Source organism: Haplochromis burtoni, unplaced genomic scaffold (assembly GCF_018398535.1).
Source record: "Haplochromis burtoni strain Fernald_Lab_line unplaced genomic scaffold, NCSU_Asbu1 Contig_193, whole genome shotgun sequence".
NCBI lineage: Eukaryota > Metazoa > Chordata > Actinopteri > Cichliformes > Cichlidae > Haplochromis > Haplochromis burtoni.
Window position 1 is genome coordinate 695,198 of NW_024582554.1, and position 8,168 is coordinate 703,365.

Here is an 8,168-nt window from a genome sequence, read left to right on the forward strand (position 1 = left end):
CACTTTGTAAAAATGTAGAAAATAGTCTCTGAGATCAAAGTGATACCATCATAATACTCGCTCTGTACCAACTAACACTCCAGATCTATGAATAGTTTGGGCTGGTTCGCTCTGCCCAAAGATTTTAAAGGCCAGACCCCGGAAAGCGCTGGTCACCTGATAAAGCTGTTTCCTCTTGCTTTAAGTATCCTGGAGCCTTCACGTCATCCAATGTTTGTCTCCATGCACCTTGGAAGTAGGTGAAGTTGTGCCAGAATAATTTGTTGCTATCGAAGATTTTTTTAAAGCAAAGTCTCAGGCCTGACAGTGACTGTCAGGGGATAACACGGTGCATGGGACTGTACATATGGAGTGCTTTTCTGCTCTCGCTGAACATCCAACAGCACTTTGCACTACGAGCCACATTCATCCATGGACACAGAAGCTTTTCTAACAGTTACACACATGCTGGAACACTCCACCGGGGATAATGTCAGCATCTTGCCAAGGGCACTTTCAAGACATGGGCTGGAGAATGTCGGGGATTGAACCAGTGACCTTCAAACCAGTTGCTGACCTGTTCCAGCTCCTGCCTATTTAGAAGGAAAGCTGTAGCATTCATATGGGCCTCATTCGGCACATGGTTTTGTAGCAAACAGTTGGTGCAGTGAGTGCTCTCGCCTCTGGCAGCCTAGCTAACCCTTTTGTGGATTAACCAACCCTGCATATATCAGTCAGCTGTATCCTCGTCCCCCTTTGTTCCCCATTCACTTCACACGTTGTTTTATTGTCCACATCAGTTTGAGTTGATATCCAGTTGTTGCAGCATGCACTTCCTATCATGCAATTCAAGTTATTTCAGTCTATTTTGTTCTTAAAAAGAAATCGAAGCTCATTTCCAGAGCGACAGTTAAATGGTGACTAAAACAATCAATACAAATTGTTGCGATGATGTTATTGTCTTGATACGGCTGTGTGACAGGCAGGATGCAAAACACTCAGAGGAATAAACTAAAAGAGGCTGCTTCATCGCAGTAGCATCATTTTACAAAACCAAAACTAGAAACTAATAACAAAGACAACGGGAAACCTGGAAACTACGGACAGCAATCTCAGGGAAGCATGGAAGGAGAAGCACACAGCGTGGAGCGAGGACGAAACACAGGGCTAAAATACACTGAGGGATAAGCAGGGAATGGGACACCGGAGCAGAGCACAGCTGGGAGGAATCACACATAAGACAAGGGAAAGCAAAACTAACACAGAGACGCAGACTTGATCTGAACAAAGGGAACACAGAGGGACACGACCGGGGAGCAAGATCAATATTAATAATGATAATAATGATGATGATGATGAAAATAAAAAAACAAAACACTGAGTCACTGACCCAGGACCGTAACAGTTATATGGTGTATTTGAAATCAAACGTTTTAAATAAGTTCATAAAAGTGAAAATTGGCAATGAAAAGCTTTGCTTCAACAGCTGATTTCATGTGGCAGCATCTTTCATGCTTCATCTTTTCTAGATTGGTTACTTAAAATAAACGAACCAACGATTGTGAGTTTCGGCCTGATAGTTTAAAGTTAGCAGTGTGCGCACGGCGATGGACGTCCTGCGAGACTCGCAGTGTGGCTTTGCTGCATAAAAGCATCCACGTTTTGCGGGCTGTGTCACTCGTTCAGACGAGCACAGAGGGGGAGCCGAGAGGTGTCTTTTGTTGCTGAGAGTTGTAATCCACTCTAATTCAAACCACAGGGGGTCTGTGAGCCTCAGAGACCCTCAGACTTCTGGTATTTTCACACGGTCCCGACTGCCACCAAGTCCCTCCATCACACATCACACATAGACTTCAAAGAGCCGTATGTACTGAGCCTAAGCTACTGTACTCGCTAACCTTGTGGCAGCTGTGATACACGATACCTTTATCAACCTGTGTTTATAATTTAGTCCAATATTCAACAACACCACGGAGCATCACATCTGATACGCGGATGAAGTTCTAGGCTCTCATTGTTGTCCTTAGTATTCACCCACCCACTGACAGCTATCCAGAGTCCAACATTACAGAGCGCAAAGACAACACGCGCACCAAAGCTGATCAGCGAACACGAGATAATAGAGCTAACAACAGTTTTTGTCTTGTTTCAGGCGTTTTCCTGAAGTCAGTGTAAGGCAGTGAGTACTACGTTATTGGTTTCTATAGCAATTTAATTAAATCAATCTCTGCAAAAACATGCTTTAAAGACATAAAGATGTACTAAATGAGAAACGGCAGCCCACGGCTACGCGACATGGCCCAGTCTGTCTTTGGAATATTTTTCTCAAATCTCAGCAAAAGTGTTCGTTTTTGATGACTCGTCCACGAGTGGACTCCATCCAGGCTTGATGATGGTGTGCAGAGTGATAACAGTGTGTCTTTTAAGCACACTTCCAGCTCTTGGCAAGCCCTTACTTCCACTTACTAGAAATGGAAAAGGACGCTCGTCAAGTTTCCTGTGCATGGATGTAAACTGGGAACTGAAGTGAGACGTGGTTTACCACTGTGGAATAACCATATAAAGTGATGGCCCATAATGTGTTACAGCCAACATTAAGCAGACAAAGAGAAACATTAGCACTGTCTCGAGGTTTGTTTCGCATTCAGTATTCATTATCCTGCGGTTCCTCGGCCTTTGCTTTCCAACAACTCTTCAGTGAAATATAGAAATCCTTAAGGAAGTGTTAATGCCTCGCTGCGTGAAACCGCCAGTGAGTCAATGTGTGTTTGTTGTACACAGGCTTTGTTAGAGTGTTCCCTGCTGCCTTGGCAAGAAGCAACAGAGACTGTATATAAAGGATGGCTGTGGCCACAGTGAAGTCATCCACCAGTTTATGGAACATTGGTTTAGAGCCTTTAGAGCTGGCGCTGACTAGCTACCCAGGTGGATGAGGTGCATCGCTTAATGTGAAACTGAAAGTTCATTTTGTTTTTAAATATAACTTTATTGAATAACTTCAGTTTTTTTAAGCTTTAATGTCGTTCCAACCGCTCTGGGCACGGCTGCTGTTCAGCTGTAATTAACAAGGAAGAAACGATTTTTTTTGTCTCTTGGTCCTCAGTGGTAGAGTGGGGTGATGGTCACCGGCAGTCTGATCTGTGGTAAAACTAAAAGTATTTTTCAGATCAGCTCTAAAGTCCACGACTTTTAAGTCTTCTGACTACCGTGCTGCTGGCCTCAGCTTCCAAAAACATCCTTGTTTGTATTCACAACATTAGCTTTTTCAGTCAGATGTGTTAATGAGGGATTTAAACCCCTGTATTCAGCCATGCTAACACATTCACAGAGGATATAAAAATAAACAAAATGCAAATGTAATGTAAAATAATCTAAATGTAAAGTCAGTGTAAATAGAGCAAGATTCACACAAAGTGTCCCTCTGTCTGTAATCTGCCTCTGATATGAGATCAGGTGTTTTCCCCTCAACGTTAGTCACCCTGTGATGATGTCATACAGGCCATGAGCTCATTGGTGGAAAAAAAAGCTAACAAAGAGCATCAGCCTGTTCATTAAGAATAACAAAGGTTACCTTCATCATCATTGTCACGTCTAATAAGGATGCTCTTTACTATCATGATAATCATTTTATTTATCATCATCATCTTTATTATAACCAGTGAGGATTATCTCCATCATCATCATCATTCTCACATTCATCACCACGACCATCATCGTTATCTTCACCAGCCAAATTTAGTTATCTTCATCGCTGCCATCAGGTTTTCTTTATCATCATCATCATCATCATCACAACTTTTACAGGCTCACTGTCATAATCATCATCATCATCATAACCACAAATGGTTGTCTGACTATAGCAGTTGTCATTGTCGTTACAATAAAACACCACGCTCTATTTTCATCTTCAGCAGCAGCATCAACTTATCTTCATCATCATTACTGTTACTAGAGATGACCGACATTACTACAATGACCATTAGAGCCAGCGGCAAAATCTTCCAGATAGAATACAGACAAACCCCCCAAACAAGTTATCAACCAGCCCGAGCGGGTCTGGTTCCTGCTGCCTTGCATCTTATTTCTTAATTCTCCTGGACGCGCTCTCTGTCGTGAGCGCGCCATCACGTGGGAGGTCCCTTTAAGTTTCCATCGACTGAGGCCTGAGCGTGTCACATGGACATGATATAATGAAAAGGCAGGAACAGAGTGAGTGCGCTGGGCTCTTTGCTAAAGCAGAAGGGAGCAGAAATGTACGCAGTCATCTGCCGACAGTGTAGAGGGCCAGGGGGCCGAGCCCAACCGAACGCTGCCGATCTCGACCGGGCTGGGCCGAGCCAGACAGACTGCGCCTCATCGGACGGGACCTCTGTGTTCGCCGTTGCACCTGCCAGCTGTGACGCGCACTTTAAAAGAGGAGGAAAATGTCGCCTGTGCGCGTATTTCGCACAGTCCCGGAGCAAAGGAGGAGCGCCCTTCGGTGTGAGTGAACTTATTTCTAATAGCTCGGGTGTGGGGATCGGCTCCGGGTTGCTGCCGCAGGTGCGTTTTCGCGCGTGAGTTGTGCCTGGTAGCCAGGCTGCTGTACCCTAGTGAGGACCCGCATCTCTGGGCTTTTGGAATAGTGCGTTTGTTGAAGAAAGCGCAATCACCCTGCAGGGGAGTCTTGATCACGGGCCATGTGCGTGTTTGCCAGTGTCCGCATTCCAGGTGGTGTTGCGCACATAGAAATTGAAGTTGAAGTAAACAAGTGGGCATAAGGGTTCGACTCCGGTGCTTTGAGAACGCGTTTTCACGTTGAGCATGTTGGACTGGAAACATCCCGCGCCTCTGAGTCGAGGTGCCAAGAGCAAGTGAAGTTGTCAGTAGTGATTTTGTGCGGCTTTTACAGCAAGATGGATTATTTGTATGTTTCACCGTTTAATGAGGGCTCGCAGTGTTTGACAGTTCTCCAACTTAACATTGAGATGTGCCCAAAAGGATGACATTCTGTAAACTCAGAGTGTTAAACTGGCTGTGCTGGTTTTCTGGCTCCGGTGCTCATTTACGAGAGCGTCGCTTTAAAGCAGCGGTCCTATGTGTTTAATAAAGCCACCCAATTTCCCTGCGGGATGCCTGCGAGGTGCCGTCAGCGCTTCATTGTGTCAATACTGACTGGTGAGGAAAACAAGAAAACACCTGCCTGCTGCTCTGGTTATTGCGCAAACACACACACATTCCCTGTCCCTCAGACACACACACCATCCAGCGTTTTGCTGATTCATAACTGGGCAGTCACATCACTGTGTATATGACACACACAGTTCAAAGAGCGTCCTATTTTGGCCGCCGTCTCACCCAGAAAGGGGAAGTACTTCAATATTTTAATGCGAGAGGCTCTTCCGGAGTCGCTCTCCAAGTGTTCCAAGAAGCAGCTGATACAAAAGGCTGTCCAGATCCGATCAGCAGAGCAGACAAGAAAACCCCTAAAGACGTATGTAAACTCTTTATAATATCACGACTTATTCCAGACTGTAGTGTCTAAAATAATCAGATTCTTCCATTTCTTACTCGTTTGATATAATAATGATACAGAAGAAGTAGCAAGTTATTAAAACTATTTGTTACTGTAGCACCGAAGAAGAGCTGAAATATTTTTATTAGGAAATGAACAAATTAGTCGACTGGCAGGAAACTACAGACTGATAAGACCAGCAGTCTGTATTTGAAGTTGTGGACAGTGTGGCTGGAACAAAAAGGCAACGCTGGCTTTGTGTCCACTGTTTCTCTTTGTTTATAGTGAAAAAGAATGAAACAAGTTACAGATGGTGTTTAATTCAAGAATGTAAAAAACAGAATGAGTGCAAAAGAGTTTTTAACTTTTCAAACACTGACTGCAGTAATTATAACAACATGCTTCAGTACAACCCAGAGGAGATGAGGAAAACTCTTTCTTTATGATGTGACAGCGCTAGCCTAATAATTAATTTTGTTAAAAAAAGTCCAATAAGATAAACTTGGTTCTGCTTCAAGGAAGTGAGCTAAAGTGTGCTGTGTTAAAGTCCAGCGTTCTGTCCATCCATCGTCCCTCTGCTGCTTCTGTGGCTTCGTAAGACAATATTTGATTTCCTTCTTTGTTCCTGTCACAATTATCACGTCCCCTGGAGGATGGGTGCAGTATGCTGTTACGATGCATTGCTAGAGGTCGGCGAACAATCAATTTCACTTGCAACGAGCCACTTTCACAAAGCAAACCTTTAAGGCTGTGACAGGATTCCCCGCTTACACCTGCCATTAACGTTTGTATCACAGTGTTGTACTGTGGAGCATGTGGCCTGAGCTTTGCAATCCAGGGCAGACATTACATAACAGTAACACAGTGATTCTGTAGTGCACAGCCAACCAATAACAAAGCTCTGACATCATGTTTCCTCTGTTCAAATTACATCAAGTTCACTAATAATTTGGTAGCGCAGGTCCTGCTCCAGTACAAACTTACGGGACTGCATCAGCTGTGATTCGTGCATCTGCCACTGCATCATTTCTTTCAAGTTCAAATGAAACCAACCAAATTCTGTTTGTTTGACTGGAGGAATGGTCGGCTTCCCGATAAACAGCATCTGCGCCCTGACAAGTATAAGCATTGTAAAACGTGACCTCTGCTGTCCTCCAGTAGTTGTATAGTAATGAAATTTGCAATAATCCCACAGCATTAACCATTAACTGCATTAATCCTGCTGTGTTTGGCCTTATTAGAACACGAGAACAAATCCATCATCCTTTTGAAGCAAACTTTCGCAGCTCTGAGCTGTTATTTCCGCCCTCGAGAGCATTACTTGGCAAAGTGAATTTGAACTGGGATTAGCTGCATGCTGGAAATGGCTGGAGTGTGTCAGTGGTGTTCAGCGGCGATAGCATGGCCTCCCTGTTACTGTGGGTTCCTGTTTATCTGTGACTGTTTTTGTGGGTGCATACACGTGCTGACTGAAGACAGACTTTCCAATCTGCGTCACAGACTGTGCCTGACGTCTGTCAGATCTTTGTGCTCGCCTTGTCTCAACAAATAGCTCTGTTTCATTTGAATACATGTGTTGTTTTCATCCTTTCTTCTGCTAGCTTGTGTAAATGGTCAGCGCAGAAGCCGATTTGTTCAACTGCACCGTCCACTGAGTCTCTTTGCTGCCACACAGCAGTCTGTGCTACTTGGATCCCCAGCATCAGAGGCTAATCTGAGAAATGTTTTTTCCCTTTGTTGTGATCTGAAGTCAATGTTTTTTCCTGTGAACAATGAGCTACAGTGTGAGAGCAGCTCACACAGCCAGCTGTGAAAGTTGTGTTTCCGCTGGCTTTATGTGGTCATAATTAGCAGCTCCCATGTGACTCAGTGATGTGTGCGTGTGTGTTTGAGCCTGTATGTAAGAGCATGCCTTTGAGCAGGGGCATGCTTGTGTTTACATGACAGCCGATCAGAAAGGGAAGTGACGCGGGCGGCAGCAGAGGGGTGAGAGCGGCAGACATTATGCTGCTGCAGAGTGGGAGAGAAAGGAGTGAGAGCACGGGGAGCAGGAAAACCACAGACAGATAAAAAGGTGAGACAGGAACAAAGAAGCTAACGAGCGATCGCTTTCTTGGTTACTGCGTGCTCGCTGGCCTGCACTGTGGCTGGATCCATCGTAAACAAATGCAAACATGCAGTAAAAATGAGCCAGTGTCCATGTGGGCTGGGCGAGTGCGCATTTGATTATGAAATGTGTTTACGCTCAGCTCACTACAAAAGTAGTGGCACAGGCTTTTGTTTGTCCAGAGCTGTGCTCGTTCCTGCTCCGAGCCAACCTCCTTAGTCGCTGTTCAAAGTGACCTCATCATCTCGCTGGCCAGCCGCCCTCTCAGACTCGAGCTGACTGCAACTTACTTGTCGGTTAAATGACTTTCATAACAGCTTCAGTAATGGACACTCCTCAAATATTTCCTCAGCAAACGGAGGTCTTCCTAGGGGATGGGAAATGGACATGGGAAGATGGGTTCTCAGATGTATCTCAGGCCCAACGAGCCATCTAACACAACGAGAGACGTGGCAAAGGAATAAGGAAAATCAGGTTACTCTGCAATGACTTTAGGCTGTGCTGACCTTCCCTGACTGACAGCAGTATTATCGAATCTGGGTCCTTCTGTGGATTCTTCATATCGTACTGTAAATCACCGATCGTGTT